Here is a 10501-nt window from a genome sequence, read left to right as displayed (position 1 = left end):
CGGGTGTAAACAAGAATCCTAAAGTCCTAGAAGAAGTGTTACACTATTTTTTTTAGAAATGTCCTTCCTTTTAATGGAATTTATTTAGAAAGTACCAGTTAATAACAAATGTCTGAAAAAACAAAGAAAAAAAAGAAGGCTCAAAGGTTTATTGTAAAACTATATGGTCAGGTTAAGTTAATTTTATATTAATCAAAAAAAGTTTTCTAACCTTGGAAATCCACCTGAATACGTTGAATCACTGACCTTGCAGCAAACCCTCTGCCTGAGCCAACATGTGGCACCTGTGGAAGATTGATTGTATCCAGCCATCAACTTTGCAGCAATCACTCTTAATGAGAATACTTATGGTGACAGTGGAAAATAAGACTCATTAACAGAAATAAACTTACCATAGCCAGGCCCAGGGTAAGTAGCTTTCAGCCTCTATGGACTGAGGATTTAAAAAGGCAGAGCTGCCACAGAAAACACAAAAAACATGGTACGAAAATAGCTTACGTGTAACAAAAAGTGCATGCTTTCCCTCATTTATAATCTATATTACAATCTGTACCAGAAAACAGGTAAGCAGGATAAAATAAATGAAAAAAATAAAGGATATAATCAGCAATCACGGCAAATAAGGCCAAAATGGAGAGTAGTAGGTTAAAGTAGGAGAGTGAGAAAAAAGGGCCTCTGTGCCCTCCAACAGCATAAGCTCATAGCAGCAAAACTAAAAAGACAGCTCAGAGAAAACCTAAGGCTAGTCTTAAAAAAAAAGACACTCACAGAATGTAACTTTGGTTGGTTTGTTTCCACAGGAGAAAAAATACAGTTCTTAAACCAATCAAATAGGTGCATTTGTCCCTAATCTGAGCAGGTAAAATGATGATCTGCCAATGGAATTAGTATTTTTTCATTTAAAATATGATAATTAGATATTATACACCTAAAATAAGATAAGACTGTTTTTTTTTAATGTAAACATTAACAAAATCATTCAATGGGCTAATCGTCTAACTAAATACAAATACTTCAAGAAAAATTTACTTATAATATTTACATTTTTGCAGTGTGAAAATTAAAAGATCTGCCTTTCATTCAAGTTTCAAGTTCTCCAGGAACCACCAGTAAACCTGAAGTGTCAAAGCAAATCGCTCTGTTAGAAAAATATTTTACAATTAGATCAGTGATGTATGATGGAGCTTCTATGTTATATTTGAAAAAATGTAATTTTATTCTGGATTTAATAGCTTCAATGAAGGAAATAAAAACAATGAACTAAGCCTCTCTTGATTGCAGCTATATATTATTCTGAACAGTATCTTCTGCAAGGAAGATAGTAATTTGTCATGAACTGAGGACAGGTGGACCCAGTATTCATGGAGAGACAGTCAGTAGGAAAGTTCAAAACATTTATTAAATAAACAAAACTAAAGTGGAGCTGTGGCTCGCGGACACTGCAGGTGGGGGGGGGCGGGGCACCGCCCAATCTCAGACACTCTGTAGTGGGAGAAACACAGGTAAGTGACCACGATCATCTGACAGAAGATTATCTGAGTTGGTCACTTACCTGGTTTAACAGTCCAGACCAAGAATGTCCCCAGTGCTGCAGTCCCAGAGGTCATGCTGGAAGCCGATCCTGGTCAGGGATCCAGAACAGAACAGGAACAGACAGAACAGGCAGGATCCAGATCAGGCAGGAACAGAAACAGGTGGCAGGATCCAGACTTCCAGACATCCACAGGCTCCCAGGAGGGTTCAGAGTCTGATTGGGACCAGAAGCATGACCAGGTGGTCACGCACAGGAGCAGACAGGATCAGGTGCAGACAGGCAGGCTCAGTGGAAGAGGGTAGCCGAGACAGGACGTAGGAACCAGAACTTGAAGCAGGACTTTAAAGCGGTCTCCTCCCTGGAGCCAGGCTTACTGGATAAAAACTGAACCTCCCCACATATTGAACCAAAAACCCAGAGGACTCCACGGGGGAGGAACAGTGGACGATCAGGAGACGAGACAAACACAAAGGAAACAGGTGAGGGGAATAAATTGTAATTGAGGCAGGGAGGGAAAACGGCAGGTGAGAGGAATTACTAATTATGGAGGAGCAAACATTCCAGATCATGACAGTAATTATTCTAGTTTTATGGAGTACTTACTGTATTACAAATTTATTTCAAATAAGCTAATTAATACTTTAATTAAAACTTTCATTCAATTTAATGCAGATTAATGCAATTTATTGATATAGCGCCAATTCACAACACATCAAATCTCAAGGTACTTTACAGAGATAATTCAAGCACATCATGTAGTCAGATAGGGGCAAAGTTTTCTAAGGAAAACCAGCTGATTGCATCAACTCGTTGACTTGACAGAAATCCCTCTGGATAAGCATTAAATGTAGCTGACTTGATTTCTTCAATTTAAGCGATAATGCAACACCCACAATACTTTTGGAGGCTGCACCACTGAGGTTATATGATCAAACATGTTGGCAGCTGTTTTGTCCTCAAGCTTATCACTTATGTTGATCCTTTGAGAAGGGAAAGTGGAACATATGTGGAACATATTTATAAGACAGTCACTCATGTAATGTCAAGGGAATATTTCCACAAGGAGTTATTAGTTTGGATGACTCTATAGAAAATTATGAAGTGGTTTGTGTCTTCCATGGTGAGTTCAGCAGGACTTTGTTGTGTTCACTGTTTTTTTTTTTCCTTTTAAGTCTTCCTGTAAGCACGTTTTCCACCTCCGTTTGCTGTGTTAGGGACATACATGACACACAGGAAGACATGGGTGTAGACATGGAAACACGCTTCCAGGCACAGTTTACTCTGGCCAACCTTCCGCCTTAGTTTCAAGACATTTTCCCTCCTCCTTGGTCGTGTTCTGGGTTTTTCTTGAAGCACTGCATGTGGCTCATTTCTTGGACCAGAGAAGCACCAAAGATTCCTGCCAAGCAAACTCTGCGTCAGTAAAACACAAGCGTAATCACTCTGGTTTATTTGCTCTAGAAGTGGGTAATTTAAGTCTGAGAAGAGTAGAAAAAGAAACATCGTAAACAATATGAATTAAAGATGTAGTTCATTATGGTTCATTGAAAGCAATTATGACCTTCCAAGTATATTACACTGGATTTCTCATCATAGCCGATGGTGTAAGAATGAATGAGTCTTGTAATGATTTGTCCTGACAGAGGGAATTAGTGCAGGATGAGAAAGAAAAATGCAATATGAGGGTGTTTCGGTGGATCTCACAGACATGATTTTTCTTGTCTTCTCATTCAAATCCTAGATTAATTTTCAGGGTCAGCAATGCATTCCTTTAAAAAGAGTTTTTGTTCATATTTTGAATAAAATAAAATGCACTTTGGACATTTTGCCCATTTGTCATATTACAACCACAAACCTAATATTTTTAAAGAGGTTTATTGCTGTGGAACAATACAAAGAGGAAAATAACAATTTTTTTCTGCTGTGCAAAAAGCCATAAATAAAAACCAGTGCGAAGAAATGGGGCCTTTTGAAGTGTTTTATAACAGAATATTAGTGCAGACAAAGGAATACACCAGGGTTTACAGCAAAAAAGGTTTTCAAGATAACTAAAGCAGACGTTGGTCATAAAACAACATCCCCTCCTCTCATCTTCTATGAAGTACTTTTTATTGTTCATAGCTGCAAGGTGCTGCAGTTTGTAGCGCTCTTGCCTTGCAGCAAGAAGGCCTTGGGTTTGATCTCAGGCCTATAGGGTCTCTCTGAATGGAGTTTCTCCCCATGTGGGATCTCTGAGGAATCCACCTTTGTCCCACGGTCCAAAAACATGACTATAAGATTAATTTGGGACTTTTAAATATTTTAGGAAGCTGAATGGAGCTCTCTTTATCCCTTTATCTAGAGAAAATATATATTAAGTTTAAAAGGGATATGTTAATTCTTAAAACGATTATTTTCTTTGTAAAATTGACAATGAACCAGTGGTAACAATTAAAAGAGAACTTAAAAAAAAGAGATTAAACTTTTAACTGTGTCAGGTTGTATTCAGAAAGGAGCTTTTTGACCAGTTTCATCAGCAAAAGAAATAAAAACCTTAAAGATTCTGGAGAAATTTCCACCCTTTAGTTTCTGAAAGCATGATTTTATTTTCTTCCAGCTGAGCTATTTTTTTTTGTCAAACTAGGAGTTAATCTTACTGTACAGTCAGAGGGTGTTGAGTCTGAGCGGTGGGTTCCTGAGTAGTTAGGTAGTGCACTTGTCACTGAGAAACATAGAGTTGTTTCTGCCTGAGGCAACGTCACGTCATGGAAAACTGAGCACAGAGCGCCGCCTGTTCAGGGATGAGCGGCGCATAAAGTTTTTAGCAGCCTTGTTGGAAATTAGTCAACACATCATACTGAGTGCATATACCGTCCTGTAAGCACTTACAAGGTGCTCAGTCCTGTCTACACCCTGCAGAGTTCTCTGCCCAGTCTACATCCTGCACAGGTGCAGCCTGTAGCTCATGTGCATGCAGTGCACAGAGCTGTGTTTCTGTTGCTCCTGCTGGCTTTGTTAATGAGGACAGAATAAGATTTTTGGGGTTATTTGTGGGAGCTCACAGGAGGGTAAGGTAGGTCCCAGTCCCCCTGCAGAGAGGGGACAAACCTGTGGGCCGGATTACCATGCCCTTTCCTCTCATGCCCTGTCTTCTTAAGGTAGGGGATTATTGTCTGTATGAGCAGTGAAACTAGTGAGGCAGCATTTTATGAGCTGAGCCTGTTGAAATAAAGAACAAGTCAAGCGAGGGAACACGAATTAAGCTTTTTTAACACTAATACTCAAGGAAATGAGCTGGTGAAGGTCAGAGAGTTGTTATCCAAGCTGCATCTTTGGAAGTTGTTCAAACTAAATTTAGATGAAACAGTCTAAAGCATCGTCATGGTTGGGTGGGTTGCATTTTCCCCAGATCTCTTCCTGTTCAGTGAACTAGGGGAATCAAAACGGTGCTGAGCCTGTCAGATATGTCAGGGCAAGTTACAGAGGAAAAGGGAGGTTCTGCAGATTGTTTTTCAGCAACAAAAGCAGTAAAACAGAAGGAGACATGGGGTGATGTTGAATGCAGGTTTGCTTATACCCCCTCTCTCTCACTGCTACACACCTTCCCCAGGCTCCCCCACTTTCCACTGGGTCTTTGTTTGAGAATCCAACCTCCCCATCTTCCGGCTGGGACTGAAGTGTTCCCCGATGGACGCAAACAGGATTAGGAGCTCCCATGGCTGTGGTCATTCTCTGTGGATTTGGGAGAGTTACTGCAGCTTGGCTATGCTATGGTGCTTTAATTAACCTGCCACCAGGGGGCCTCAGAGCAGCCCTGCGGGTAACAAGCTTGGAGTGGGGGGAAGGCTTCTGTCTTTACATGGGAATAATCCCAGAGTCTTTCTCATCAGGTCAGCTCACACAAAGCTCTGACAACCATTTCAACCTTGACTGTCCAGTTTTAATGCCAAGTGGACTGTAGTTTGTTCATTCCTTAAAGCAACTTTATGTCTTTATATCTTTAAATGACTTTCTTTTGGATTTTTATTTACAAGTTTTCTCTCTTTTTATGACTTTCAGACCATATGAGCCCACATTGACTTCACTGATGCACAGTTTATGCACCTGGCAATATTCCCAGGTCTTTACAGCCAACAGTCATGTCACAACCAAATAAATGTAATGAATTTTTATTATTTATTTTTTTATATATATATAAACATTTAGGAAAAATAAAAGCGCAAACATCTGGACTCAGCCAAACCCCCCTGATTGCCATTTGTGGGACGGTATTTGTGCCTCGCCCAGAGTTTGTGACGGCCGCTGCAAAAAGGAGAGAGTGTGTGTTTCTCGGAGAGCACGGGTACAAACAAAGGTAGGCCTGTATGCCCCTTCCACTGACGACCTGTGGAAAATTCCCCGGTCAGCGCCGTGCCAAGGCGCCTGGCCCTACGAGGCGGGGCTCAGGAGGAATGCCAGAGGCAGACGTGATTGGGAGAGCCAACATTTATCCAAGGCCAGAGAGGGTATGAGGGGGTGTTGATCAGTGTACAAACTGCCAGTTTTTACTTTGCAGCTCACTTTGGCAAGAACAAAATGGAAATAGGTCTAAATGCAACTGGTAACATCTGGTTTTTGATTGCAAAAATGAAAGGTAAGAAAGATGCCGATGTAACTTGGACTATATGCTAACTGAGTGATCAAAGATCAGTATTCCCACGCAGTAACACAGAGGTAGGCTCTGATAGCAATAACAACAGAGCCAGACATTATTTATTGGTTTCTGAATGACATCTGGCAGAAGATTCTCTGGCTCCCTGCTGTGTGGGCTGTCATCTGCGGTTCAAACTAAAATAATAAACCCGCCTAATTATCTGCAAACGTTCCTTAAAGTAACTCACATCTGTAGTGGCAGAAACAGTGACAGGGTCCTTCTTGTTTATGCTAGATGTACCTGCTCTTGCTTTTTTCAACCTGTTTTGTAGAAAAACAGAGTTAGACTGGTTGCATACGTAGGTTTCCAGTTTTTTAAAATGCCATTAGGGATTGTGTTTTTGTTTTTATTCTCAAAGAATTTTCTATAATGACTAATGTCTCTTTTTGTCCGTGTCTAATGTTGGGTGTGTGTGGTTAAACATAGTGTGTGTAACAATTTTTCTCTTAGTTTAGTTGCACAAAGGTCAGTTTCATAAACTTTATACGAGTTTATCTGGTAATCCATTTTATTCAGTCCTACATAGTTCCCTAAAGTAAACATTGGATCTGTAGGGGACAGGTATGTTCCTATATGGCATATGAGTGACAAATGGAAAAGTTGTGTCCATTCTCGAGAAACTACCTGAGGGTTGAAACCGACCTCTTCTCTTTACCTTAAATCAATATGGCCCCATTTTAGCCACCTGTCCTGAAGCCATTCACCTGGATGCCTGCCCTCAAGGCGTCATTCTAGACCAGGTGTCCTCTTCCACCAACTGCCCCTCTGTTGAAGCATGTTTGACCCATAGGAGGTTGTCAAAATATCCAGCCCCACCTGCACTGCAGGCCAACAATTCCTGCTGATGGCTGGGAGACACGCCACAGTGACTGCAAACGTCCAGGAACGGAACTGCCGCAACTTTCAACTCAGCTAATGAGAATGAATTATAGCCATGAATGGACATTTCTAATGAGTAATGAACAATTATAGCAGCAGCAGGGTGGCAAAGTGATTAGGGAGGCCTCAGTTCAATCATGTTTGACGGCTGAGTTCCCATTGTGCTGGAAATGAACCTATCCGCTGCACCTCTGCAGAGACTCATGCGAGCCACTTTCAATCAGGGCTGGGAGCTGGCCTTTTGCATCTGGTCCTGCTTTGAGCAGCCCCCCGACTCCTTCAACCTACCTAACAATCATTTACTTTAGTAATGCTCCACAAGAGTGCTAAGAAAAGCTGTTAGGTGTGCTTTAAACAGGGAGCGTTTGGAGGCAACACATGGTCAGAGGCGTAAATAAACACACACGCCTCCACAATAGAGAAGGAACAAGGTCCGCTCTGCATTGCCTCTTCCCTTGTAGACATTCCTGCAGCACCTGCACTCACTTAATATCTTGGCAAGAATGGAGAAAAAAAATCTCCTCTGCTCAGCGCCTGTCATGTTTGTTCATTGAAGGAAAGAAGTTTGGTTTTAATTAGAATCCATGCTAAGAGCTGAGGTAATTCCCACAATGTATGTTTAGTCCTCTTCTCCACGTTGTAGTTTTATACACTTTCAAGCACAGCTGAACTTGAATCACGTTCCAAAGTGGAAAAAAAGACAGATCCTAGAATGTGTTAATGATTCCACTCTTAAAATGAAAACACCTAGGGTTGGCCGGAATGGTGTGAAGACAAACTTGGAGGGTCAGGGCATCACGCCTTTAGGATAAACAGTCAGAACCCACATGCTGGGTTCTGACTGTCTGATGTTTTTCTTTTTAATTCCTGGATGAGGTCTCATCCTGAAGGGGTGCAAGAATCTCAACCCCCTCTTGAAGCCATGCATCCACCCAGCTTTTCCACACCTGTATTCCAGCTGTAGCTCTGAGTGGCTCATGAAACTTCCCACCAAATTATTCAGACAAAACTTCCACATCTGCTGTGGGGTGACACCACCTACTTTACACACACAAACTCAGTCTGTTTAAGCTATGCTTAGAGTTGTTTCTGCATATTCAGTTATTTATCTAAGGGATTATTTAGACAAAGCCTAAAGTTTAGGTATTTATTTATGTTCTAAAATAATTACAAATGATGTATCTCTAAAAAATCCTTAGAAGGGTTTTTGAGTGGCAGCCAAAGATCTTTTATTGAGTACATTTGATTTGACACAGATATGGGAATGCAATTATTTAGTAGAGGCAACAGAGACTGCAACAAATCTGCAACTGAATGAAGCATCACATTTGATACAATGTCTGTGGTCAAATTATAACAGTGTTTGTCCAGAGTTCCCAGAACCATGGAAAGGAAACTAACACCTTTACCAAATGTCAAGCGCAAGAGAGCAAGGATGATTTGGGTTTAATTTGCAGCACCAGGATCTTTGGTACACCTCTACGTACATATGTCCTATCTATCTGATGGCTGAATCTTACAAAAAGTTATTAAAATTATATTTGCACAAACAACAAACCAGTTAATTTAATTTAATTTTTTTTTTTTTTATGGAAGTCAAAACAATCTAAAAGAATTACAGGTGTCTTTTTTATCTTGTAGTACTTTAAAGCAAAAAAAACTTTCTACCTTAATATACTAAAGTCATACTTCATCACATCTTCACCGGCATGGAATTGGAAACGTGTGCCTGAGACAGCGTGGCAGTTTTGATTTGTCGGCCTGTCAATATCTGGATGAACCTTAGGCTTGAATTTTTTTCTTGGTTTATTCTCGATGGAGCCTCGGATGACATGAGCACATGCTGAGCCTTTCAGAGGGGCTTTTATGTTTTATTTGCACCAGCAGGGGATGGAATGGAGCCTGCTTGGTCTCCCTCCATCCAGGCCCTCTGCAGACCTATTAGAAGTGATCTGCTGTCCAGAGATGAGACGCCACAGAGCTGATTTATTATTCAGAGGATATTCATTGCCAGTGGATAAAAAAAAAAGAGAAAACAACACAAAAAAAACCAACACTATTGAATTCTGGTGATGGAAAAACAAAGACTTAGCCAGAATTTTTACAGGAAGTAGGATTTGTCTGAACTAACAGTGAAAAAAAAGGAAAATAAACAGAAGCAGACGACTTATCGGTCTGATTGTTCTGCCTGATTTCTCATTTCTTTGATCAGAGTTCAGCGCGGCTCAAAAACGGAGACAGAGTGGATTGATTTCAAGCAGGCAGATTTTCTCTCAGCTAATATTCAAAGCTCAAGGTCAAAGTAAGACCTGAACCTCATTAATGTAATAACAGTTCAGGTTCCTTCTTCTGAACAATGTTTTGCAATGCAGCATGTGATAACAAACAGGGTTTGGTGCAAAGTGCAAAATGCCAAAAAATGTAGAAGCTACAGTTTGAGAATTTTTGTTTATTTAATCTAATTTTAGATCAATTGATCTTAGTTGGTTTCTTTAGTCACAGGTGATTCTTGTATAAAGGAACAATCCAAAGAAAAACATACAGTCAAAACATTTTCAACACCATACTGAAATCTTAAAAAAAACAAAACAAAAACAAAAAAAAAACAAAAACATCCTGTTGTGATAAAATTGTTTAACAGGTTGCTTAAGCCTTGGGACAGGTTCCTCCACCAGCAGGACAGCAGCCTTAGATAAACTTTAAATCCAGGGCAACAATTTCTTTGATGAAAGCGTACTCATTTGGTAGAATGGACCTGTCAAAGTCTGCACTAAATTCATGTTAATGGATGCTTTCCATCAAATTGGACTGAGTTTGAGCCATTTTTGTTAGAAAAAAAGGGAAAAGCTAAAAGGGCCTACAGCTGTAACTGCAGCCAAACGTTGTTTACAAAGTTTTGACTCATGGCGAATGAACACAAAAACACATCCAATTTTTCTGATGTTTATTTACAAACAAAATATTCAAGACCTTTTCTTTTCCTCAAATTGAAAAAAAAAAAATCCATTAAACTTTATGGATTTAATTAGACTAAAAGCCATGCATTTTAAAGGCTATGAACATTTACTGTGGTTCTTAAGTATCTGCAATGCTGAATACTGGGTCAATGAAGCATAATCTCCTGAACTTTCTGGACTAATGTGAGAAGCACCCCCTGTGTCTCAACACCAGTAAGACAAAAGAGATGCTGATCGATTTCAGGAGAAGACCTCAGCCTCACTCCCCCCTGTGAACATCCAAGGGCAGGACATAAAAACTGTGGAGAGTTTCAAATACCTGGGAGTTCACGTCAACAAAAAACTGGACTGGGCTCATAACGCCGTCGCCCTGTAGAAGAAGGGTCAGAGCTGTCTCCACCTCCTGAAGAGGTGCTTCGTAGTGAGCAGGCCCCTGCTCAAAACCTTCTATGACTCTGT

The 10501-nt window shown here is 40.4% G+C and overlaps 1 long non-coding RNA gene across 1 annotated transcript in view; it reads right to left on the bottom strand.

The window, feature by feature from the left end:
• Positions 1-2235: 2235 nt before the first annotated feature.
• LOC107090650 overlaps positions 2236-10501 on the bottom strand; it is a 30784-nt gene continuing 22518 nt past the window's right edge. The window contains exon 4 of the long non-coding RNA XR_001481492.1: positions 2236-2933. This is a non-coding gene — a long non-coding RNA (uncharacterized LOC107090650). The remainder of the gene's footprint in view (positions 2934-10501) is intronic.

Source organism: Cyprinodon variegatus, unplaced genomic scaffold (genome assembly GCF_000732505.1).
Source record: "Cyprinodon variegatus isolate N-32 unplaced genomic scaffold, C_variegatus-1.0 Scaffold306, whole genome shotgun sequence".
Lineage (NCBI taxonomy): Eukaryota > Metazoa > Chordata > Actinopteri > Cyprinodontiformes > Cyprinodontidae > Cyprinodon > Cyprinodon variegatus.
The sequence above is the reverse complement of the archived record's forward strand: the minus strand, read 5'-3'. Positions and strand labels throughout refer to the sequence as shown.